Raw genomic sequence first — 26,528 nt, 5'->3', positions numbered from 1 at the left:
AAGACTATCACAGCCCACCTTGCCTGTGGCACCTGATAAGCAGAAGAGAAAGCAACCACAGCAGCAAAAGCCACGGCACCCTTAGGACAGTTACTCTCATCCCCTCCTTTACCTCAGCTGCTTACCTACCCCACATGGCAGATGCTTCCACCCGTTCTCTGAAGCCACCTAGAGCACCTCTAAAAGAGAAACTGGAATTTTACTCTATTTGATATAGTTAAAAAAACTGCAGCGACAACCGCACCCCAAAAATAACAGCTACCTCTGTTCATCACTCACCAGAGTCACTCCAGAGGTAGCTCGGGTCGTGACGTCCTGTACTGCACGCTGCGTTTCAGCCTGAACAAAGGAAAACACAGTCAGAAGATAAACATTCAGCTGCCAGCATTAGCACCCATCCCTCAACAACAGAAGTGACCCCATATTTAATGTTTTCGTTTCAAATAGCAGTCCACTTGCCTCTGTACCTGCAAGTTAGATCCAAGCTCGAAAGGAACGGCTACCATCACCCATGTGCCACCTGGGAACACAGAAGGACAAAATGACCACTGTGCTTGCAAGCCTCCACCTGCCACACTGCTCCTCTGTCCCAGCCAGCCTCACCTCAGACCCTCAGAGGGAAACACCTGAACGTCTTCCCCTGTGGTGGTTTTACAGGGGTAGGCGACCGAGCTCCACCAAAACCGCTCTCTCACTCTCCCTCCTCAGAGAAGGACAAGGAGAAAATACAAGGAAAAAGGGCTCAAGGGTTGAGATAAGGACGAGGAGATTACACAGTAAATATCGTGATAGGCAAAACACACTCAGCATAGAAAGATAGAAAGATTTATTGCTTATTACTACACAATGTAGAGAAGCGAGAAACAAACGAAAGCAACCAAAAGCACCTTCCCCCCCAACCACCCTCTTCCACCTTCTCCCCCCCAGCGGTACAGGTGATCGGTGTTTATGGTCAGTCTATAGCGCTTCTTTGCCGCCACTCCTTCTCGGACGCCCTCATCCCCTGTGCTGTGGGGTTCCTCCCACAGGATGCAGTCCTTGGTCAACTGATCTGGCATGGCCTTCCCACAGGCAGCAGCTCTTCCAGAACTGTTCCAGATGTAAGTCCATACCACGGGGTCCATCCCTCAGGAGCAAACTGCTCCAACCTGGGTCCCCCACGGGCAGCAGCTCCTGCCAGCTCACCTGCTCCTGCGTGGTCCCCTCTCCACGGTCTACAGGTCCGGCCCGGAATCTGCTCCGGCAAGGGTCTTCCACAGGCCGCAGCCTCCATCAGTGCAGGTCCACCTGCTCCACCGTGGCCTCCTCCACCAGCTGCAGCATGGAACCCTGCTCCACCGTGGTACTCCGTGGGCTGCAGGGGGACAGCCTGCTTCACCATGGTCCTCGCCACAGGCCGCAGGGGACTTCTGCTCCGGCACCTGGAGTACCTCTCCCCCTCCTTCTTCACTGACCTTGGCGCCTGCAAGGCTGTTCCTCACTCCTCTTGCTCTCCCAGCTGCTGCATGGACCAGCGTGTTTTTTTTTTTTTTTTCCTGTCTTAAATATGCTCTCACAGACGCGCAAACAACATCACTTGCCAAAATGTGCCCGGGCGGCGCCGCGCCAAAATGTGCCCGGGCGGCGCCGCGCCAAAATGTGCCCGGGCGGCGCCGCGCCAAAATGTGCCCGGGCGGCGCCGCGCCAAAATGTGCCCGGGCGGCGCCGCGCCAAAATGTGCCCGGGCGGCGCCGCGCCAAAATGTGCCCGGGCGGCGCCGCGCCAAAATGTGCCCGGGCGGCGCCGCGCCAAAATGTGCCCGGGCGGCGCCGCGCCAAAATGTGCCCGGGCGGCGCCGCGCCAAAATGTGCCCGGGCGGCGCCGCGCCAAAATGTGCCCGGGCGGCGCCGCGCCAAAATGTGCCCGGGCGGCGCCGCGCCAAAATGTGCCCGGGCGGCGCCGCGCCAAAATGTGCCCGGGCGGCGCCGCGCCAAAATGTGCCCGGGCGGCGCCGCGCCAAAATGTGCCCGGGCGGCGCCGCGCCAAAATGTGCCCGGGCGGCGCCGCGCCAAAATGTGCCCGGGCGGCGCCGCGCCAAAATGTGCCCGGGCGGCGCCGCGCCAAAATGTGCCCGGGCGGCGCCGCGCCAAAATGTGCCCGGGCGGCGCCGCGCCAAAATGTGCCCGGGCGGCGCCGCGCCAAAATGTGCCCGGGCGGCGCCGCGCCAAAATGTGCCCGGGCGGCGCCGCGCCAAAATGTGCCCGGGCGGCGCCGCGCCAAAATGTGCCCGGGCGGCGCCGCGCCAAAATGTGCCCGGGCGGCGCCGCGCCAAAATGTGCCCGGGCGGCGCCGCGCCAAAATGTGCCCGGGCGGCGCCGCGCCAAAATGTGCCCGGGCGGCGCCGCGCCAAAATGTGCCCGGGCGGCGCCGCGCCAAAATGTGCCCGGGCGGCGCCGCGCCAAAATGTGCCCGGGCGGCGCCGCGCCAAAATGTGCCCGGGCGGCGCCGCGCCAAAATGTGCCCGGGCGGCGCCGCGCCAAAATGTGCCCGGGCGGCGCCGCGCCAAAATGTGCCCGGGCGGCGCCGCGCCAAAATGTGCCCGGGCGGCGCCGCGCCAAAATGTGCCCGGGCGGCGCCGCGCCAAAATGTGCCCGGGCGGCGCCGCGCCAAAATGTGCCCGGGCGGCGCCGCGCCAAAATGTGCCCGGGCGGCGCCGCGCCAAAATGTGCCCGGGCGGCGCCGCGCCAAAATGTGCCCGGGCGGCGCCGCGCCAAAATGTGCCCGGGCGGCGCCGCGCCAAAATGTGCCCGGGCGGCGCCGCGCCAAAATGTGCCCGGGCGGCGCCGCGCCAAAATGTGCCCGGGCGGCGCCGCGCCAAAATGTGCCCGGGCGGCGCCGCGCCAAAATGTGCCCGGGCGGCGCCGCGCCAAAATGTGCCCGGGCGGCGCCGCGCCAAAATGTGCCCGGGCGGCGCCGCGCCAAAATGTGCCCGGGCGGCGCCGATCACAGACCTACCCTTTACAGATGAAAAAGGTAACTCTGATACGACCCTGCTCAGTCTCTTGGTAATACTGCGCCTACGTGGTCAAGCCTCTTGTAGTGTGTAATCAAGCTCTTTTTAGTCCTCTGGAGAGTTACACAAGTGCCTTCATACGTCTAGAGATTCAAATATGACCCAAAAACACAAGTGGATCCCACCACCCCAAAAACAAGTGAGCCAGCAACCTCTGCTAAATATCCCTCTAGTAAGTGATTTCCAAGCACTTAAAATCTAAAAATCCATAGATTCCAACCTGCCCAAAGAACCCTGCAACTGACTGAAGGAAAAACAAAGCACTTACCCCAAAGAGGAGCCCAGGCACAATGAACTCCCTAATGGCATACCTGGGGCTCATATACCATTTGGCCCCGCCCAGCACCCAAACCCAATCACCTGGGAAAGGGGAGGTGGTAAAGCACAAGAAAGTAAAAAGAGCACAAGCAGCACAGCAGCTGTGGGGTTTTTTTTTGGTGGTTTTTTTTTAGTTTTGTATTTTGTTTGTTTGTTTTTTGTTTTTCTTTTTTTTTCTTTAATCTGGTTTAGCTCAATAGCATGCAGACTGCAGACAAGAGAACTGGGGTGATTCTAGAAGCAACAATCCCCATGCTTTTGCTGCAGCTTTGAATATTGAAAGGACAATATGACCAAGCAAGTAACTGAAATTTTTTCACCTAGAATTAGCTCAAACCTTTATTTATATAGAAAGAAAAATCTGGGAGCATAACAGATTACATGCCAAAAAAAAAAAATCAATTCCATGTAATAACATCACTCGCAGGAAAAATCACATACTTGAGTAGGCTATCTGAAAACCAAAAGGCTATGCTGATGGGTCAAAACACACTACAGGACAATGGAGCCTGGCCCTCTGCTGCACCAGCTTAAATCCTATCCCTACACTCACCAAGGTGCAACCCCAGCCCAAACACAGACACACCATTTCAGGCTATACGGGATGGGGCTTCAGGCACCGCTTCACCTACTGAAGAAGACCACCATCAGGAGCTGCCACGCCAGACGACCTTTTTCCTCTGAAACACCTTTCTCAGGAACCAAACAGCATTCCAGTGACCTGCTTCGCTCCTATTCTAAAGACTATCACAGCCCACCTTGCCTGTGGCACCTGATAAGCACAAGAGAAAGCAACCACAGCAATAAAAGCCACTGCACCCTCAGGACAGTTACTCTCATCCCCTCCTTTACCTCAGCCGCTTACCTACCCCACACGGCAGATGCTTCCACCCGTTCTCTGAAGCTACCTACAGCACCTCTAAAAGAGAAACTGGAATTTACTCTATCTGATGTAGTAAAATAAGTGCAGCGACAACCGCACCCCAAAAATAACACCTACCTCTGTTCATCACTCACCAGAGTCACTCCAGAGGTAGCTCGGGTCGTGACGTCCTGTACTGCACACTGCGTTTCAGCCTGAACAAAGGAAAACACAGTCAGAAGACAAACATTCAGCTGACAGCATTAGCACCCATCCCTCAACAACAGAAGTCACCCCATATTTAATGTTTTCGTTTCAAAACAGCAGTCCACTTGCCTCTGTACCTGCAAGTTAGATCCAAGCTCGAAAGGAACGGCCACCATCACCCATGTGCCACCTGGGAACACAGAAGGACAAAATGATCGCTCTGCTTGCAAGCCTCCACCTGCCACATTGCTCCTCTGTCCCAAACAGCCTCACCTCAGACCCTCAGAGGGAAACACCTGAATGTCTTCCCTTCGCTTCAGATAAGGGATGACCAGGCTGATAGAACTCTCACCTTCCCTCATTGTTCTGAGACACAGGCATTTCCCTGTCCAAGACTTCACAAAGCCCCTGCAGAGACAAGAGAAAAGCACACCCTGAGGCACCTCACAGCCACAGCGTACCTGCTGCAATGCCTATCTCTTCCCAGATCCTTTGCTTCAGCTGCTCACCAGCTCGAACTGAGATTCTTCGCTCACAGCGCCGCGGCAAACTCTGCCCGGGCCACGCAACACACACTGCACAAGCTACGTTGTTTAAGACACACGAGCTGGAACATTCCTGCCCAACAACCAGTGGCATCGCACAGGAAGGATGCCGCACGCTCCTAGAAACCAAACCTACCAGTCCTGAACAGCTCCCCTGCCAGACAATTCCCCACCTCCTCCTGCCAACCATGCTCAGCACACACACTATTTGGCCTTAAAAAAAAAAAGTAATAACATACACACACAAAAAAAACTACTGAGCTCCACAAATGCCAAAAAGCCATGCACACACAGCAGCCCCTGCAGGGGTATTCACAGACTTACCCTTTACAGATGAAAAAGGTAACTCTGATACGACCCTGCTCAGTCTCTTGGTAATACTGCGCCTACGTGGTCAAGCCTCTTGTAGTGTGTAATCAAGCTCTTTATAGTCCTCTGGAGAGTTACACAAGTGCCTTCATACGTCTAGAGATTCAAATATAACCCAAAAACACAAGTGGATCCCACCATCCCAAAAACAAGTGAGCCAGCAACCTCTGCTAAATATCCCTCTAGTAAGTGATTTCCAAGCACTTAAAATCTAGAAATCCATAGACTCCAACCTGCCCAAAGAAGCCTGCAACTGACTGAAGGAAAAACAAAGCACTTACCCTAAAGAGGAGCCCAGGCACAATGACCTCTCTAATGGCATACCTGGGGCTCATATACCATTTGGCCCCGCCCAGCACCCAAACCCAATCACCTGGGAAAGGGGAGGGGCAAAGCACAAGAAAGTAAAAAGAGCACAAGCAGCACAGCAGCTGTGGGGTTTTTTTTGGTGTTTTTTTTAGTTTTGTATTTTGTTTGTTTGTTTTTTGTTTTTCTTTTTTTTTTCTTTAATCTGGTTTAGCTCAATAGCATGCAGACTACAGACAAGAGAACTGGGGTGATTCTAGAAGCAACAATCCCCATGCTTTTGCTGCAGCTTTGAATATTGAAAGGACAATATGACCAAGCAAGTAACTGAAATTTTTTCACCTAGAATTAGCTCAAACCTTTATTTATATAGAAAGAAAAATCTGGGAGCATAACAGATTACATGCAAAAAAAAAAAAATCAATTCCATGTAATAACATCACTCGCAGGAAAAATCACGTACTTGAGTAGGCTATCTGAAAACCAAAAGGCTATGCTGATGGGTCAAAACACACTACAGGACAATGGAGCCTGGCCCTCTGCTGCACCAACTTAAAACTCATCCCTACACTCACCAAGGTGCAACCCCAGCCCAAACACAGACACACCATTTCAGCCTCAACACAGTTTTGGAAACTGCTGGAAAGCAGGCTTCAACCTCAGCGAGGCGTGCTCAGGCTACACGGGATGGGGCTTCAGGCACCGCTTCACCTACTGAAGAAGACCACCATCAGGAGCTGCCACGCCAGACGACCTTTTTCCTCTGAAACACCTTTCTCAGGAACCAAACAGCATTCCAGTGACCTGCTTCGCTCCTATTCTAAAGACTATCACAGCCCACCTTGCCTGTGGCACCTGATAAGCACAAGAGAAAGCAACCACAGCAATAAAAGCCACTGCACCCTCAGGACAGTTACTCTCATCCCCTCCTTTACCTCAGCCGCTTACCTACCCCACACGGCAGATGCTCCCACCCGTTCTCTGAAGCTACCTACAGCACCTCTAAAAGAGAAACTGGAATTTACTCTATCTGATGTAGTAAAATAAGTGCAGCGACAACCGCACCCCAAAAATAACACCTACCTCTGTTCATCACTCACCAGAGTCACTCCAGAGGTAGCTCGGGTCGTGACGTCCTGTACTGCACACTGCGTTTCAGCCTGAACAAAGGAAAACACAGTCAGAAGATAAACATTCAGCTGACAGCATTAGCACCCATCCCTCAACAACAGAAGTCACCCCATATTTAATGTTTTCGTTTCAAAACAGCAGTCCACTTGCCTCTGTACCTGCAAGTTAGATCCAAGCTCGAAAGGAACGGCCACCATCACCCATGCCACCTGGGAACACAGAAGGACAAAATGACCACTGTGCTTGCAAGCCACCACCTGCCACTCTGCTCCTCTGTCCCAAACAGCCTCACCTCAGACCCTCAGAGGGAAACACCTGAATGTCTTCCCTTTGCTTCAGATCAGGGATCACCAGGCTGATAAAAATCTCACCTTCCCTCATTGTTCTGTGACACGGGCATTTCCCTGTCCAAGACTGCATGAAGCCCCTGCAGAGACGAGAGAAAAGCACACCCTGAGGCACCTCACAGCCACAGCGTACCTGCTGCAATACCTCTCTCTTCCCAGATCCTTTACTTCAGCTGCTCACCAGCTCGAACTGAGATTCTTCGCTCACAGCGCCGCGGCAAACTCTGCCCGGGCCACACAACACACACGGCACAAGCTACATTGTTTAATGTTATAAGCGAGACCACGCAATTTTCTGGTCTATCGAAGATAATTTATTTATTAAGTAAGCAGGTACAAGCAAAACAGCGCTGGGCGGCTGGGGAGTCTCCGCTCCATCACAGCACACAACTTTCCCTTTTCAGTGTCGCCGTTTTATAGCATCCAAGTTCGGCTTGTCAGGACTTGTTGAATCTTCTGAAGCTGTGCAGTTCGTTCTGTTTCTTTCAATGATCATGCGTTGTGCTCGTGTTCAAGGGTAGTAAAGCAGCAAACAGTATTTCACAGAGTCTTTGTTTTACCAAGGACGTTTATCCAACACCCCCTCCCCACTATCTACTTGCTTAGTCTTCCCCCTCAACAAGGTCGTAAATTGCAAAACCTTGTCTTCTCAGCAGATTCTCTGAATTCTTTTTAAAGACAATGAACAAACACCTGCTAATTTATCACAATCCCTCCTTTTTCTTTTTCTAACATATTTTGTTCATTGATGAATTTTTGAAGCACTTGTTTGCTCAATATTAAAGTTGCTGCGTCATCCTCCTCCTGTTCAAGAGATTCATATTTCGCACACACAAGCGTAAGTTGAGCTGCCTCTAATCGGTTTTTTACAATTGTGATTATTTGATTGAATATACGTGGTCCAAAAGTTAGTGTAAATATGAGCAGCAACAAAGGTCCTGCTATAGCTGATAGCAGTGTAGTGAGCCAAGGTGAGTAATTAAACCAGGATTCGTACCAGTTTCGGTGGGCTTCATTCTCCCTTTTTCGTTTTTCTAGCCCTTCTCTCAATTTAGTCATTGTATCCCTCACCACTCCAGTATGATCAGCATATACACAACACTCCTCTCGTAGGGCTGCACACAATGCTCCTTATTGTAGAAAAATCAGATCTAATCCCCTACGATTTTGTAGTACTACTTCAGATAAGGATCGCACAGATTTCTCTAAAGCTTATATAGATTGCTCGATACGGGCCAAATCCTCATCTACAGCAATGCGTAACGAGGTAAATTCTTGGCTTTGTTTTACCAGAGAGGTAATTCCAGTTCCGGCTCCTGCAGCCCCCAGAATCATCAGAGTGGCTAAAGTAAGAGCCGTAATAGGCTCTCTCTTCCTTAAGTGTTTTTTTGCCATAGCATGTTGGATGTACATATACTCCTCAGAATGGTAAAGAATCCTTGGGATAATTACTACCTGTACACAGAAATCATGAGACGAGTTGAACAATTTCAAAGATAACATGGAGTCACCCCCAGAGACGAACATACCCATCTGGTGTTATCTGCTGGTATTAACCATTTTTCTTTGTCTAATTGTGTAACATTTTCTGTAATATTGCATAGATGGAACTTCTCACCAGGGACCGTGCCTACGCATCTGCCATTCCCAGTTACTTCCGTTAACGTTATTCCTACATCCCTTCCCCAATTGCATTGAGGGGGATCGGTTTCGTTTGAACGGGTGGTCTCTCCCAGATCCCCAATGGCGTCGTAATATGGGGGCCTTATATCAAGACATAACCAGCAAGGTCTAGGCACGTCTGGATTTGTTTGATTCAACAACTGATAACTAGCATTCACGATTCTCCATATGTTATTCCCGGTCACCCCTTCATTTCTAATCCCGTACTCCGGGTTTACTGATTTATTAGCAACCTCCAGTGGTTTAGGGCTATTAGGAGTGTCCTGGTTCCAGTTAGGACAGAGTTAATTTTTCCTCATAGTAGCTGGTAGGGTGCTATGTTTTGGATTAGGATGAGAAGAGCGCTGATAACATGCTGATGTTTTAATTGTTGCAGAGCAGTGTTTACACCAGGCCAAGGACTTTTCGGCTTCTCGCTCTGTCCTGCCAGCGAGCAGGCTAGGGGTGCAGCAGGAGCTGGGAGGGGACAGACCCTGGACAGCTGACCCAAACTGGCCAAAGGGGTATTCCATACCATCTGACGTCATGCTAAACAATATATAGGGGTGGCTGGCCGGGGTGGGGGGCCGGCTGCTCGGGGATAGGCTGGGCATCGGTCAGCGGGTGGTGAGCAATTGCATTGTGCATCACTTGTTTCTTACACATTATTATTATTAATACTATTATCATTATCACTATTATTACTATTGTTATTATTATATTCCTGTCTTAATAAACTGTCTTTATCTCAACTCACAGGCTTCACTTTCCCGTTTCTCTCCCCCATCCCAGAGAGGGAGGGGGGAGGGTGAGCGAACGGCTGTGTGGTGTTTAGCTGCCAGCCGGGTTAAACCACAACAAGGAGTTAGCATTCTAAAAGCTTGTGTAGGCTGAATCCTCAAAACACTCCCCGACAGTTTCTGATTTCGTCCCACCCGTTGGGGACTCTTCGTCTCTTCCTTCTTTATATAGATGATGCCTCCCCTATCAGTCCCCCAGCAGTAGTTATCTGCTGAACAACATGGTGATCTTCCCATCTAATCAGGCTCCATTTAAAAGGTTTGTGAGGGTGCGCAGACCCAGGAACAGTGTAAACAATCGTACCCATTACTATGTATCGCAAAAAAAAAAAAATGGCTAGGGCCCATTTTCCAGAGTTCTTTACCTGGCCACGTAATTCCCCACCGTTTCACTCTCTGCCTCGCTTGTCGGTTCGGTTGCAGCGAACTACAAGGTGCAGGTTCTTCTCGGCAGCAGCAGTGTTCTTCAGGGGAGTTTTTCAGGTAACCGCGACCTTTTTCTGATCAAACAGGGTCCCCTCTCCTCCTTTTTACGATACATAGACAGTTAGACCATACTTATCGAGTTCGTTTCAACGTGAGCTTTAAGTCATCAGGGCCTGCGACCACTTCCCATTCGCTTTTCTGGATCGGTCCTTTCACGCCACTGGCATGCGTTCACCCCTTCTCAGCCATCCGGATAGCCGTCTCTGTGATAAGTAAAACAACATAGGGGCCTCCCCACCGTGGTGTTAAAGACATTTCTTTCCATGTCTTAATTAGAACCCTATCTCCAGGTGGTATCCTATGGATTGCTATATCTAGCCACCAAGCCTTTCGCTTGCAACTCCCTCCGTCAGTTCATAAGCTGTATTAAATAAGGTTTTAATTGGATATCCTGTACCTGGGGATCAGATGGCATCTCTAAATCATAAGGCATACCATACAGCCTTTCAAAAGGTGAGATTCTGACATCGGCTCGGGGCTATGTCCGGATATTCAATAGTGCAAGCGGTAAACATTTCACCCAGGAGGTCTTAGTCTCTATCATAAGCTTTGTTAGTTGCTTTTTAATTTCACCATTCATTCGTTCTACCTTTCCCGAACTCTGAGGATGCCAGGGAGTGTGATATTCCCATTTAATTCCCAGAGCCTTCATCGTGTCTCGGGATACCTTTGACACAAAGTGTGGGCCTCGATCAGAGTCAATTGCTTCTATTACCCCGTATCTGGGTATGATGCTTTCTAATAATATCTTTACCATGGTTTGAGCTGTGGCCCTTGCCGTAGGGAATGCTTCAACAAAGTTTGTGAGGTGGCCTACAATAACTAATAAGTATCTATATCGCCCCGTTTTCGGAAGTTCAGTAAAATCTAATTGAATCTTTGCAAAAGGTCGATGTGCCAATTCTCGTCCTCCTCCCGGGACCCTTTTTCTCATGTGTTGAGCATTTACCCTCCAACAAGTTACACAATCATTTACGATCCTCTTTGCTATATTATAAATCCCTATACACATATAATATGTGGCAAATTGATCCACCAACACCTGAGTACCCCAGTGCGTCTGTTCATGAAATCTCCGTAGCACCCTCATAGCTACTGATTTTGGTAACACTTCCCGTCCATCAGGCAGTACCCATTTCCCTTTATCGTTTGTTTTTTTTTTTTTGGAACCCCCATTTGTGTCATCTTGTCTTCTTCTGTAATAGTGAAACAGAGTAAGGGGAGGGGAATGGGTCCATTCGACCACAGGGAGTTAGTCGGCCTGCACTTGTAGCAGTTTTTATAAGGCGGGCTTTCTTCCTCAGAACAATTGCATTCAATCCCATCAACTCCCCATTCACTCCACAATCATAACATGGAAATTCCTTTAAGTCTTTCCCACAGTATTAAGTATTATATTAAGCACTATTATATATTATGTTATTAATTATTATATTAATTATTATATATTAACTATTAAGTATAAGTATTATTTCCCACAGTCTGGGCAATCTTCCTTCGTTCTTATAATTCTTCTACTCATTAATGCTGCCCTTTTTGCCTCCTGATCTGCTCGATTATTACCCCTAACCTGAGGGGTGAGGCCTTTTTGATGCCCTTTTATATGTACTACGGCAATTTCTTTGGGCTCTCTGATAGCTTGTAAAACCTGGGTAATCAATTCCTGATGTATTAAACCCTTTCCTTGTGAATTGATGAGCCCCCTTTCTTCCCATATTTTACACAAATGTATGTACTACCCCATAAGCATATTTTGAATCTGTATATATTGTACCGCTTTTATTTTTCAGCAATTTTAGGGCCCGCAATATGGCATATAGCTCGCAAGTTTGGGTGTACCAGCTAGGACTCAAAGGTCCAGATTCCACTATCTCAAAAGTTTTCCCATTTACTAACGGGAAGGTTTACTACCTTCCCTGGGGCACCTGATAAGCAGAAGAGAAAGCAACCACAGCAATAAAAGCCACTGCACCCTCAGGACAGTTACTCTCATCCCCTCCTTTACCTCAGCCGCTTACCTACCCCACACGGCAGATGCTTCCACCCGTTCTCTGAAGCTACCTAGAGCACCTCTAAAAGAGAAAACTGGAATTTACTCTATTTGATGTAGTAAAGTAAGTGCAGCGACAACCACACCCCAAAAATAACACCTACCTCTGTTCATCACTCACCAGCGTCACTCCAGAGGTAGCTCGGGTCGTGATGTCCTGTACTGCACACTGCGTTTCAGCCTGAACAAAGGAAAACACAATCAGAAGACAAACATTCAGCTGACAGCATTAGCACCCATCCCTCAACAACAGAAGTGACCCCATATTTAATGTTTTCGTTTCAAAACAACAGTCCACTTGCCTCTGTACCTGCAAGTTAGATCCAAGCTCGAAAGGAACGGCCACCATCACCCATGCCACCTGGGAACACAGAAGGACAAAATGACCGCTGTGCTTGCAAGCCTCCACCTGCCACATTGCTCCTCTGTCCCAAACAGCCTCACCTCAGACCCTCAGAGGGAAACACCTGAATGTCTTCCCTTTGCTTCAGATCAGGGATCACCAGGCTGATAGAACTCTCACCTTCCCTCACTGCTCCGTGACACGGGGATTTCCCTATCCAAGACTGCACGAAGCCCCTGCAGAGACAAGAGAAAAGCACACCCTGAGGCACCTCACAGCCACAGCGTACCTGCTGCAATACCTCTCTCTTCCCAGCTCCTTTACTTCAGCTGCTCACCAGCTCGAACTGAGATTCTTCGCTCACAGCGCCGCGGCAAACTCTGCCCGGGCCACGCAACACACACTGCACAAGCTACGTTGTTTAAGACACACGAGCTGGAACATTCCTGCCCAACAACCAGTGGCATCGCACAGGAAGGATGCCGCACGCTCCTAGAAACCAAACCTACCAGTCCTGAACAGCTCCCCTGCCAGACAATTCCCCACCTCCTCCTGCCAACCATGCTCAGCACACACACTATTTGGCCTTAAAAAAAAAAAGTAATAACATACACACACAAAAAAAACTACTGAGCTCCACAAATGCCAAAAAGCCATGCACACACAGCAGCCCCTGCAGGGGTATTCACAGACTTACCCTTTACAGATGAAAAAGGTAACTCTGATACGACCCTGCTCAGTCTCTTGGTAATACTGCGCCTATGTGGTCAAGCCTCTTGCAGTGTGTAATCAAGCTCTTTTTAGTCCTCTGGAGAGTTATGCAAGTGCCTTCATACGTCTAGAGATTCAAATATAACCCAAAAACACAAGTGGATCCCACCATCCCAAAAACAAGTGAGCCAGCAACCTCTGCTAAATATCCCTCTAGTAAGTGATTTCCAAGCACTTAAAATCTAGAAATCCATAGACTCCAACCTGCCCAAAGAACCCTGCAACTGACTGAAGGAAAAACAAAGCACTTGCCCCAAAGAGCAGCCCAGGCACAATGAACTCCCTAATGGCATACCTGGGGCTCATATACCATTTGGCCCCGCCCAGCACCCAAACCCAATCACCTGGGAAAGGGGAGGGGCAAAGCACAAGAAAGTAGAAAGAGAGCACAAGCAGCAGCAGCTATGTTTTTGTTTGTTTGTTTGTTTTTTCTGGCCTAGCTCAATAGCATGCAGACTGCAGACAAGAGAACTGGGGTGTTTCTAGAAGCAACAATCCCCATGCTTTTGCTGCAGCTTTGAATATTGAAAGGACAATATGACCAAGCAAGTAACTGAAGTTTTTTTCAACTGCAAGCAGCTCAAACCGTTGTTTTTATACAGGAAGAAAAATCTAGGAGCATAACAGATTACACACCAGAAAAAAAGATCAATTCCATGTAATAACATCACTCGCAGCATAAATCACGTACTTGAGTAGGCTATCTGAAAACCAAAAGGCTATGCTGATAGGTCAAAACACACTACAGGACAATGGAGCCTGGCCCTCTGCTGCACCAGCTTAAATCCTATCCCTACACTCACCAAGGTGCAACCCCAACCCAAACACAGACACACCATTTCAGGCTACACGGGATGGGGCTTCAGGCACCGCTTCACCTACTGAAGAAGACCACCATCGGGATCTGCCACGCCAGACCACCTTTTTCCTCTGAAACACCTTTCTCAGGAACCAAACAGCATTCCAGTGACCTGCTTTGCTCCTATTCTAAAGACTATCACAGCCCACCTTGCCTGGGGCACCTGATAAGCAGAAGAGAAAGCAACCACAGCAGCAAAAGCCACAGCACCCCTAGGACAGTTACTCTCAACCGCTCTTTTACTTCACCCACTCACCTAACCCCCGAGGCAGATGTTTCCATCTGCTCTCAAGCCACCTAGAGCACCTCTAAAAGGCAAAATGGATTTTTATTCTACTTTTTGTAATAACTTAACTGCAGTGACAACCGCACCCCAAAAATAACTGCTACCTCTGTTCATTGCTCACCTTGCCTGAGGTAGCTCAGGTCGCAACGTCCTGTATTGCGCACTGCATTTCAGCTTGAACAAAGGAAAACACGGTCAAAAGATAAACATTCAGCTGCCAGCATTACCACCCACCCTTCAACACCACAGGTGACCCTATATTTAATTTTATCATTTCAAAAGAGCAGTCCACTTGCCTCTGTACCTGGAAAGTAGATCCAAGCTCAAACGTGGCCACCTGCAAGGCCGGGGGGGGGGGGCATTTGGCAGCCACCTGCAAGGTGGGGGGGCACCTGGCAGCTTTGCTCTAACAGACCCTACTAGTTACCTCAAAAAGATGGGCTTACCGGTCTCAATTTGAAATGCATCAGTCCATAGGCTCTGACCCACCTAAAGAACCCTGCAACTGACTGAAGGAAAAACAAAGCCCCTACCGCCAAGGAGCAGCCCAGGCAGAATGCCTGCCCTAATCATGTGGAAAATGGGAGGGGCCGTGCATGAGAAGAGATAAAGAGAGCAGGAGGAACAGCAGCCCTGGTTTTGGTCTGGCTTAGGTCAACAGCGTGCAGAGTGCAGCACAGGCAATCAGCCTGTTTCTCCTGAAAGACTTACCTTAGCTTTGGTGAAGGAAACTGACCGGGCTGACAACCCTCTCACCTTTTTGCACCACTCCACAACATGGGGAATTCACCTCTCCACGGCTGCACGAGGGAACTGCAGAAACAAGACAAAGCACACCCTGAGGCACCTCATAACCACAGCCTACCTACCTACTGCAATACCTCTGCAATACTTATACCTCTCTTCCCAGCTGCTTTACCTCTGCTGCTCTCCATCTCCAAATCACATTCTTTTAACTGTCACACAGAGCGGTGGTCCTCCAGGTGCCATAGAGCAGCGCCATTATTTTTTTTCTTTTTAAATTTCAGAACAGCTTCCCTTCAAAACAGCTTTCTGCTTCCCTCTGGAAATGGACAGTAGGTCAAGCCAGTCACCGAGTTGCCAACGCAGAGCTTCACAGTTCCAGAAGGTGCTCTTTCATTCGACCGATTCCTCAGAAGTGTTACCTACCACTAGCAAAAGCAATAAACAGACTGCAAACAGGCACTGCCACATTTGACAAACTTCATGTTTTTAATTTTATCATTTCAAAACAGCAGTCCGCTTGCCTTTACATCTGAAAAGGCAGATCAAACCAATCACCAAGTTGCCGAACAAGAACTTGACAGTTCCAGAAAGTGCTGTTTCCTTTGACCGGCTCCTCCTAAGGTTTACCTACTGCTGGAAAAAAAGAAAAAAAGACTGTGCCAGCTGCCCTTAAGTACTCACCCAGAGCTTGAGTATTCGCCCAGAGACAGACCAGATGTCTTTCCCAAAAGAGTCAGGACAATGTGTTATTGCACTGTTGGACCACCATGTTAGCTACCATCACTAATTGCCAGGCAGGACAGCTCCAGGCCAAACACACACGTAAAAAGGCACACTACAAACATCATGAACAAAACATGGGAAAAGAATTACTTTTCATGAATTACTTTTTCAAGAATTACTTTTACATGTCGTCTCAGGGAGGAAGTAACTACCCTGAGCAACGTGCCCTTACCCACTAGGAAGCTGAGCGGCAATGTGAAAAACTACATTTCCCGGCATGCCACGGAAACCAACATGGCCGGCAGGAAGCTCAAAACCCAAAGACCACAACTCCCGGCATGCTGCGGGGCACGAAGCCTGGCAGTTGCTACAGCGCATGCGCATCTCCTCCGTCTGCAGTACCTCCCTTTCGCCAGCAGGTGGGAGCAGAGAGCCACGCGTCACCGCAGCGCCTCTTCGCCTACAGCACCGCCCGCTGTTCGGCCACCAGGTGACACCAGGCGCCGCCACGCCACCCTGCTCCATGCATGGGCAGAAACAGAACGGCAGGCACGGCTTCCCAGGCCGTCTGCTCGTTAAGGGAAGCGGCGGGAGCCGCGTGGAACACCACACAAGAACGGCAAGAAAAAGCATCCCGCTCCACGGGCACTGGGGAAGTAACTGCCCATCCTAAAAGGCCCCGTGCTGAGCCGCAACGTGAAACTACAGTTCGCAGCATGCTCTGGAAACCAATGTGGCCAATCAAAAGCCCGGAGCCCAAAGACCACAACTCCCAGCATGCTGTGGGGCAAGACGCTCCCAGCCACCTGACCCAGCTGACGCCCCGCCCCAGAGTCAAACCCATGCTTTCTGATCCGCCGCCTACTACCCCAGCCACGGATCCTGCAGGACCCAGCCGCCCCAACACCCTTCCCTCCCCTCTGCCACGGACGCCCAGGCCCTCCCTCACCTGCTGCTCCGCAGCAGCCACAGCCTAGGTCATGCTCGCCAATCACTCCCTCTGCGCAGACCAGTCCCAGCACACCTGGCCCAGGGAGCAAACACAGCACAGGCCTACCCCCACCATTGCTGCCCTTGCCCCCCCCCCCCCGCCTGCAGCCTCCCCAGCAGGGTGGCCCCCACACCCAGGTCGCTTGTCTGTGTCCATTGGCTCCCCCATGGACAATAAACACGGGGCCAACACCCCAGCCCCTGCCCCCTCCACACCCAGGAACCTGCACCTAGCAGCACGGCCACAGCCACTTACAGTGTCCACAAACACAGAGGGCAGCACAAGCCAGAAAGCAAACTTTATTAAACTCTTACGCAGGACTCCTGGGAGGGAGACTGCGGCAGAACTCCCTGCCCAGACATTCTCCCCTTCCCCTGGGGGGCTGCGGGGCTCAGGCATCCAGCAGGTCCATCCGTCCGTCTCAGCATCCATGCCCTGGGGAACAGCTGCCTCCTGCAGAAATGGGCTGTGAGGCACAGAAGGAGGAAGAAAAAGGAAAAGGGCACAAGTGGGATACAAGCAGCAAGAGAGGAACTGGGTGGACAGACAGACAGCAGGGCAGAGGGACAGAAGAACCACCGGGGGGGCAGGGAGTGGGACAGGGGTGATCAACGGGGTTGGACAGAGAGTCCAACAGAGGCACAATTGCGACAGCCAGGATGACCGAGAGTAATAGCAGTTTTACTGACATCAGACAGCATTAGTTTGGGATGAAATCAGAGTTTTGGTTTTTGGATCAGAGATGACTCTGTTGAACAGTCTCTGCCTTTCCAGTATTTGAAAGGAAAAGGCATGAGGATAAGCACACAAGTATGAAGCTATTATTACCAACAGAGATGCTGGAAGTAGGCTTCTCAATATCGCTTCTGGTACTTGTGGAGTAATTGCCTTAAGTAACTAGGCAAATTAAACTAATATTCACATTTTAAAGAAAATGTGCAGCATTGAAAAAGCTTTCAGGGTGGAGGGTAGCTGCGCTACCTAAGTGTTCCCTAGGCCTCCAACTTTACATGCTATTGCACTAGGGGAACTTGGTGTGCTGACTCTAAGGAACAGTACAGAGCGTAGAGCAGAGTGGAGACACCACGGATAGGCTCTGTGATGAGACGGGGACCTGATGCTCTTATGCGCACCAAGACTGATAAGCTGCATGTTTACCATCCTTGTGAGAAAAATCTCAAATAATTTTCTTCAGACAGGATCTTCTGTGAAGCTATTTTATTCGTGATTGCAATGGCGGGCATCCTGTCAATCAGGAACGCATTTTAGTAAACAAATCATAACCTTTTATTCCCTATTACCCGACGCCTGATCACCTCCCCTGTTTCCTCATTGGCCAAGTACTACAGGTTCACAAGCTACTCGACGCTCCTCTATACCACGTATGTACAATTTTTGTGTTTTTTCAACCCTTTAATTTCTCCTTTCTTATGTTTTGAGAACTTTGTGATCTTTGTTTTACTGTTCTCACACTGCTCATCTTGTTTTTCTCAAGCTTCTACCTTATTTTGGAACAGTGAGGCCTTCTACTGTCCACTTATCTACAGGTGACCCATTCGGTGATAAACTGGAGCTGATTGATACAGCGGTGCACTAAGGGTTAAGAAGAAGGTTACTCACAGGCATAGAGTGGTAACCAGGCTAGAATAAGAGAAAGTGGGAACCAGTAAGAAGTTGCTAGGCTCGGACGGGCCTATAGAGGGCTATGCATGATCAAAAGGAATGCACTAATCAGAAGTCTGTAACTACGCACGCTAGCTGCGTGCAGTGCATGTAGCTGGTTCAGAAAGCTATATAATATCTGGCATTGGAACAATAAAGGGTCTCCATTTCTCGACTATCTTGGAGTCTGTGTCCTCATTCCCTTCACTTATCTACTTAGCATTTCTCCTTATTATGACTACACGATTACCTTGGAATACAGAAAAGTAATTCTCTACTGCAAAAACACAACTTTGTTTCTCACACCCTGAGCCAACCACCTGTCATGGTTTTGACAGAACGCTGTACTCTAGTGAACTTTTGCTCATTATATCATCACTATAATACCAAACCACACCTCCATCCCAAAAGCTCCATGCCTCCAAGCTGCGACCGCCCCTCACTGAGCACACGCTCTGAATTTCTCAGACCCCTATAGCTTTAAACGAAAGCAAGAAAACTTTACAAATCATAACCAAGATATGCCTGACTAGAGTCACTCAAGCTCCACCTAAAAGGGACAGAAAATAATCACAGAGTCATAGAATATCCCGAATTGGAAGGGATCCACAAGGATCATCGAGCCCAACTCCCGGCATCACACAGGTCAACCCAAAAATTCAGACCATATGACTAAGTGCACAGTCCAAATGCTTCTTAAACTCCGGCAGACTTGGTGAAGCGACTACCGGCCTGGGGAGACTGTTCCAGTGCTCAACAACCCTCTCAGTGAAGAACCTCTTCCTGATGTCTAGCCTGAACCTCTCCTGCTGCAGGTTGACACCATTCCCACGGGTCCTATCACTGGTCTCTAAAGAGAACAGATTGGTGGATAATGTAAATTGGCTTAAGTGAAAGGGGATGTTAGGGAAGATACCATCACGAAGGATACCTTTCTGACTTCCGGGATCAGTCGACGGGCTGAGCCTCTCTTCCCCCCGCACTGGGATGTCGTGGGGTAAGATCTGAATGCTTGGTTGTACCAGGCGTCTCCGTAGAAACTCAGAAATCTCTAGAGCCTTTGTGCCTTTTAATGCGTTAATAGCCAGGACGAGTACCCGTGTATTTCATGCGTGCTCGCTTGCTTTTGCGGACAGTGAATTTATCGCCGACAATTCCAAAGAACCTGTGTCCCTGTTGCTGTAATAAACTGCCCTTCGTTGCATTGTTCCTAGCTGTGACAGTTCTCATTGAACACAACTGGAGCGAGGGTGTCCTACGTTATTGGTGAATCCGTGACCCTGGTAGTTCAGTACCCCGAATCCGACCAGACCCGTAACAGTTAGTCAGCTACGCCCCTTAACACGACAGTATTTCATAGAGAAAAACATTAAGCCTAAGATTTCTCATCCCTAAGGCCTTAGGGGGGCAGGCCGAGAAGGAACCAGAGATGCTTAGTATGTCTCCTGAGAATCGCAGCTTACAGTTACTACACGTCTTCTGGTCTCATGGGATGAGGCAGAGGTATAATTAATTCCTTCTCCATCTCTCTCTAAAGAGTTTTCCTCCTATCTGTGACAAAGGAGAAAAATGTTATGGTCGTGGAAGTCGTTATACAAAGCCACACTCAGTGAATTCACTATTACAGTTAAGATCGTTTTTAATCGAAAACACCTCAGCAGCAGTGTTACCACTGCAAACATAGCGCTGCACAAAAATTCAACTCAAGATAAAGGAAAGGGCGAGCTAAAAGGACAAATGACGTGACCGAAGGCATCTTCAACAACCATCTGGTAGATGGTTGTCCACAGCCCTTGGATTCCATGGTTGTCTTCCCTGCCAAGTGAATCCTGGAAGAACAAGAAAAGATACACAACATGTCCACAAAAACTTTTGGGGAGGCTACTGAAAAGAAAAACAAAAAAATAGAAACAGCATGCAGCTAGTACGTCAGTTTTGTTAACAGAGTAACATTAACATACTAGAAATTTCCACATTCTATGTAGCCCCAAGGTGGTGCTGGGTACATCCACTGATATTAATGGGGTGGCACAATGTAAGAGATAGTTAATAGACAAGGTACACCTGAGGTGCACAGATTGCATATTCCATGCGACAAAAAAGGCACAGCTTGGCACCCAGTTTGGATCAGCTTGTGTATGAGTCTGCTGATACGTGAGTATATACAGCAAGCAGACAAGTCTTTTACTCCACAGACTCAGTTTCATTTATGTATATACATACATATACATATGTGTATGTATCTCTCTCTCTCTCTCTACATATATATATATATAAACAAACAAACGTTGGGAACTTCATAACCACTTGAATAACAATCATTAGCTATGCCTACGCTGAAAGCCAGGACTATGCCTAAGTGATTAAGTAAACACAGAGTCTTATCTGTGAAATGCTGAAAATGCCCCATAACCACTGGGGGGCTTATGCACGGTGTACATAATTTTTACGCAAACATGCATCTTAATACACAAAGAGGAGGGGTGAGGCGGACAAAGGTTTTAGGGACGCGTCAAGACCAGAACAGCCACTGGGCAATCGCTCAGATGTGCAAAGCTCAGCTAAAACCTGCACAAATCCACCAAAAGAAGGAGGCTACCTACTTGTCTGCTTAAAATAACCTCTACAAAGAACGTATTACAAAATCAAAAACGAAACTATCATCCAGCAAAGCAAACGTCTGGAATACAATGGGCTAAAACTGACAGCTGAGGTTTGATTCTTTAGCAATTTCAAAGGTCTTCAGATCCTACCTGACTTCTCGTGCATGGTGGCATTGCAGCACAGAAATGAGGGGAGCGGGAAGATCGCAACAGGCCAAACGCGGTGCTGAGCTCCTACAGGAGCTGGTGGGATAGCACTGACAAGAGTGAGACAGGCTGTCAGCCTTCTGCACGAGCTGAAGAAGAGGAGCGCCAGTGTCCGAAGAAGCTGTTTCTTCTCATACTTCATTTAATACACACCGTCTTTAAATCCAGGACGTCTTCTTAGGGAAGAGATAAAGAAGTAGAGTTAGCGGCTCCAAGGACACTTTAGGATCTTAGTTCTTTCTATAGTTAGCTGCTATCCACAAAACCAAACCAGTTAAAATAGAGAGTTACATTAAAAATTCTTGATAATAACAAAAGTATGGGATTTAAAAAAAAAAGACATGCACGGAAAAGAGGTTAAATTATCTCATTCGTTTCTCAATTCCGCCACAAACTCCACGCTCAGCTCCTCTTAACTCACTCACCCCACTTACCCATCCAAACACAGGGCGGACGCAGCAGTTCTCATCATTCTTGGTAAAAAGACAACATTTTCATGTTTGCTGTCAAATATCATCTCTTTCCAGCACAATTTCCTGCAAGCTATGCTAACTCCTCCAGGCTTTTTAATATATGCTAGAAACTTCACTGTTTTATATTAATGACCATCTCGGTGGAAGTCGCCGAGCTGCTATCTTTGATTCTGCTGTCTTCACAAATACAAATAAAACAGTACTTCAGCAACAATCTATGACAAACTAGGCAATACATGCATCTACCTCTTACATAAGAAAGGAAAGAATTTGTAGACAACATCCAGAAAGTATTACCTTGTTAGATATCAGAGTGGTGGGGCAGAATGACAATGCTACACAAGACTGTACTTACACTCCTGGGATTGCACAGGTTTGCTGGAATACAAAAACAATAAAGTAAGGTCACTATGCGGAACAAGTTCACTCACTCCATTATTACTGTGAATGACAAGAATATTTCAGTAAGCGTTCTTTTAAACCCATGGGAATTTTCAGATTTATGTCAATTTGGCTTCATGAAAACTGAAACTTGCAGTGCAAAGATCATTTATAAAAGCTGTAGCAGGTGAGCTTTTTAGGCACGGATTTTGTCACCTTTTTGGGTAATGTTCGTCTCTCTCCCTCATTACCCCCCTTCCCTCCCCTCCCCCCCCCCAAAAAAAAAACAAGAAAAAAGATTAAAGACCACAAACTGGGACTTCTCAGAGGTATGACTCCATTTTTCACCTTATACACACAGTTTCTTCGCTATGCTAAACTTTCACAATGACTGCTACCTGAACAGAGGTAGCAGTTATTTTTGGGGTGCGGTTGTCACTGCAGTTAAGTTATTACAAAAAGTAGAATAAAAATCCATTTTGCCTTTTAGAGGTGCTCTAGGTGGCTTGAGAGCAGATGGAAACATCTGCCTCGGGGGTTAGGTGAGTGGGTGAAGTAAAAGAGCGGTTGAGAGTAACTGTCCTAGGGGTGCTGTGGCTTTTGCTGCTGTGGTTGCTTTCTCTTCTGCTTATCAGGTGCCCCAGGCAAGGTGGGCTGTGATAGTCTTTAGAATAGGAGCAAAGCAGGTCACTGGAATGCTGTTTGGTTCCTGAGAAAGGTGTTTCAGAGGAAAAAGGTGGTCTGGCGTGGCAGATCCCGATGGTGGTCTTCTTCAGTAGGTGAAGCGGTGCCTGAAGCCCCATCCCGTGTAGCCTGAAATGGTGTGTCTGTGTTTGGGTTGGGGTTGCACCTTGGTGAGTGTAGGGATAGGATTTAAGCTGGTGCAGCAGAGGGCCAGGCTCCATTGTCCTGTAGTGTGTTTTGACCTATCAGCATAGCCTTTTGGTTTTCAGATAGCCTACTCAAGTACGTGATTTATGCTGCGAGTGATGTTATTACATGGAATTGATCTTTTTTTCTGGTGTGTAATCTGTTATGCTCCTAGATTTTTCTTCCTGTATAAAAACAACGGTTTGAGCTGCTTGCAGTTGAAAAAAACTTCAGTTACTTGCTTGGTCATATTGTCCTTTCAATATTCAAAGCTGCAGCAAAAGCATGGGGATTGTTGCTTCTAGAAACACCCCAGTTCTCTTGTCTGCAGTCTGCATGCTATTGAGCTAGGCCAGAAAAAACAAACAAACAAACAAAAACATAGCTGCTGCTGCTTGTGCTCTCTTTCTACTTTCTTGTGCTTTGCCCCTCCCCTTTCCCAGGTGATTGGGTTTGGGTGCTGGGCGGGGCCAAATGGTATATGAGCCCCAGGTATGCCATTAGGGAGTTCATTGTGCCTAGGCTGCTCTTTGGGGCAAGTGCTTTGTTTTTCCTTCAGTCAGTTGCAGGGTTCTTTGGGCAGGTTGGAGTCTATGGATTTCTAGATTTTAAGTGCTTGGAAATCACTTACTAGAGGGATATTTAGCAGAGGTTGCTGGCTCACTTGTTTTTGGGATGGTGGGATCCACTTGTGTTTTTGGGTTATATTTGAATCTCTAGACGTATGAAGGCACTTGCATAACTCTCCAGAGGACTAAAAAGAGCTTGATTACACACTGCAAGAGGCTTGACCACATAGGCGCAGTATTACCAAGAGACTGAGCAGGGTCGTATCAGAGTTACCTTTTTCATCTGTAAAGGGTAAGTCTGTGAATACCCCTGCAGGGGCTGCTGTGTGTGCATGGCTTTTTGGCATTTGTGGAGCTCAGTAGTTTTTTTTGTGTGTGTATGTTATTACTTTTTTTTTTTAAGGCCAAATAGTGTGTGTGCTGAGCATGGTTGGCAGGAGGAGGTGGGGAATTGTCTGGCAGGGGAGCTGTTCAGGACTGGTAGGTTTGGTTTCTAGGAGCGTGCGGCATCCTTCCTGTGCGATGCCACTGGTTGTTGGGCAGGAATGTTCCAGCTCGTGTGTCTTAAACAACGTAGCTTGTGCAGTGTGTGTTGCGTGGCCCGGGCAGAGTTTGCCGCGGCGCTGTGAGCGAAGAATCTCAGTTCGAGCTGGTGAGCAGCTGAAGTAAAGGAGCTGGGAAGAGAGAGGTATTGCAGCAGGTACGCTGTGGCTGTGAGGTGCCTCAGGGTGTGCTTTTCTCTTGTCTCTGCAGGGGCTTCGTGCAGTCTTGGATAGGGAAATCCCCGTGTCACGGAGCAGTGAGGGAAGGTGAGAGTTCTATCAGCCTGGTGATCCCTGATCTGAAGCAAAGGGAAGACATTCAGGTGTTTCCCTCTGAGGGTCTGAGGTGAGGCTGTTTGGGACAGAGGAGCAATGTGGCAGGTGGAGGCTTGCAAGCACAGCGGTCATTTTGTCCTTCTGTGTTCCCAGGTGGCATGGGTGATGGTGGCCGTTCCTTTCGAGCTTGGATCTAACTTGCAGGTACAGAGGCAAGTGGACTGTTGTTTTGAAACGAAAACATTAAATATGGGGTCACTTCTGTTGTTGAGGGATGGGTGCTAATGCTGTCAGCTGAATGTTTGTCTTCTGATTGTGTTTTCCTTTGTTCAGGCTGAAACGCAGTGTGCAGTACAGGACATCACGACCCGAGCTACCTCTGGAGTGACGCTGGTGAGTGATGAACAGAGGTAGGTGTTATTTTTGGGGTGTGGTTGTCGCTGCACTTACTTTACTACATCAAATAGAGTAAATTCCAGTTTTCTCTTTTAGAGGTGCTCTAGGTAGCTTCAGAGAACGGGTGGAAGCATCTGCCGTGTGGGGTAGGTAAGCGGCTGAGGTAAAGGAGGGGATGAGAGTAACTGTCCTGAGGGTGCAGTGGCTTTTATTGCTGTGGTTGCTTTCTCTTCTGCTTATCAGGTGCCCCAGGGAAGGTAGTAAACCTTCCCGTTAGTAAATGGGAAAACTTTTGAGATAGTGGAATCTGGACCTTTGAGTCCTAGCTGGTACACCCAAACTTGCGAGCTATATGCCATATTGCGGGCCCTAAAATTGCTGAAAAATAAAAGCGGTACAATATATACAGATTCAAAATATGCTTATGGGGTAGTACATACATTTGTGTAAAATATGGGAAGAAAGGGGGCTCATCAATTCACAAGGAAAGGGTTTAATACATCAGGAATTGATTACCCAGGTTTTACAAGCTATCAGAGAGCCCAAAGAAATTGCCGTAGTACATATAAAAGGGCATCAAAAAGGCCTCACCCCTCAGGTTAGGGGTAATAATCGAGCAGATCAGGAGGCAAAAAGGGCAGCATTAATGAGTAGAAGAATTATAAGAACGAAGGAAGATTGCCCAGACTGTGGGAAATAATACTTATACTTAATAGTTAATATATAATAATTAATATAATAATTAATAACATAATATATAATAGTGCTTAATATAATACTTAATACTGTGGGAAAGACTTAAAGGAATTTCCATGTTATGATTGTGGAGTGAATGGGGAGTTGATGGGATTGAATGCAATTGTTCTGAGGAAGAAAGCCCGCCTTATAAAAACTGCTACAAGTGCAGGCCGACTAACTCCCTGTGGTCGAATGGACCCATTCCCCTCCCCTTACTCTGTTTCACTATTACAGAAGAAGACAAGATGACACAAATGGGGGTTCCAAAAAAAAAAAAACAAACGATAAAGGGAAATGGGTACTGCCTGATGGACGGGAAGTGTTACCAAAATCAGTAGCTATGAGGGTGCTACGGAGATTTCATGAACAGACGCACTGGGGTACTCAGGTGTTGGTGGATCAATTTGCCACATATTATATGTGTATAGGGATTTATAATATAGCAAAGAGGATCGTAAATGATTGTGTAACTTGTTGGAGGGTAAATGCTCAACACATGAGAAAAAGGGTCCCGGGAGGAGGACGAGAATTGGCACATCGACCTTTTGCAAAGATTCAATTAGATTTTACTGAACTTCCGAAAACGGGGCGATATAGATACTTATTAGTTATTGTAGGCCACCTCACAAACTTTGTTGAAGCATTCCCTACGGCAAGGGCCACAGCTCAAACCATGGTAAAGATATTATTAGAAAGCATCATACCCAGATACGGGGTAATAGAAGCAATTGACTCTGATCGAGGCCCACACTTTGTGTCAAAGGTATCCCGAGACACGATGAAGGCTCTGGGAATTAAATGGGAATATCACACTCCCTGGCATCCTCAGAGTTCGGGAAAGGTAGAACGAATGAATGGTGAAATTAAAAAGCAACTAACAAAGCTTATGATAGAGACTAAGACCTCCTGGGTGAAATGTTTACCGCTTGCACTATTGAATATCCGGACATAGCCCC

The 26,528-nt window shown here is 48.2% G+C and overlaps 2 long non-coding RNA genes across 11 annotated transcripts; both read right to left on the bottom strand.

Moving 5' to 3' along the window:
- Positions 1-1,102: 1,102 nt before the first annotated feature.
- On the bottom strand, positions 1,103-22,450 carry LOC308187279. 10 transcript variants are annotated; one of them, XR_013944567.1, is made up of 12 exons: positions 22,098-22,448; positions 21,271-21,503; positions 19,449-20,346; positions 15,920-17,308; positions 15,663-15,774; positions 15,293-15,457; positions 15,106-15,207; positions 14,516-14,568; positions 13,176-13,316; positions 12,659-12,714; positions 1,455-1,501; positions 1,103-1,354 (listed from the first exon to the last, which is right to left on the bottom strand). It is a non-coding gene; the product is annotated as an uncharacterized lncRNA (long non-coding RNA). The 10 variants fall into 10 exon arrangements; XR_013944569.1 differs by having other exon boundaries at positions 14,516-15,457; positions 15,663-15,771; positions 16,814-17,308; positions 22,098-22,446; XR_013944568.1 differs by lacking the exons at positions 1,103-1,354; positions 1,455-1,501; positions 12,659-12,714; positions 13,176-13,316 and adding an exon at positions 14,402-14,416 and having other exon boundaries at positions 15,106-15,457; positions 22,098-22,447.
- Positions 6,793-7,164, bottom strand: LOC308187280. The gene is made up of 3 exons (XR_013944575.1): positions 7,083-7,164; positions 6,949-6,999; positions 6,793-6,819 (listed from the first exon to the last, which is right to left on the bottom strand). It is a non-coding gene; the product is annotated as an uncharacterized lncRNA (long non-coding RNA).
- Positions 22,451-26,528: the final 4,078 nt, after the last annotated feature.

Source organism: Anser brachyrhynchus (genome assembly GCF_964034855.1).
Source record: "Anser brachyrhynchus genome assembly, contig: SCAFFOLD_231, whole genome shotgun sequence".
Taxonomy (NCBI): Eukaryota; Metazoa; Chordata; class Aves; order Anseriformes; family Anatidae; genus Anser; species Anser brachyrhynchus.
The sequence above is the reverse complement of the archived record's forward strand: the minus strand, read 5'-3'. Positions and strand labels throughout refer to the sequence as shown.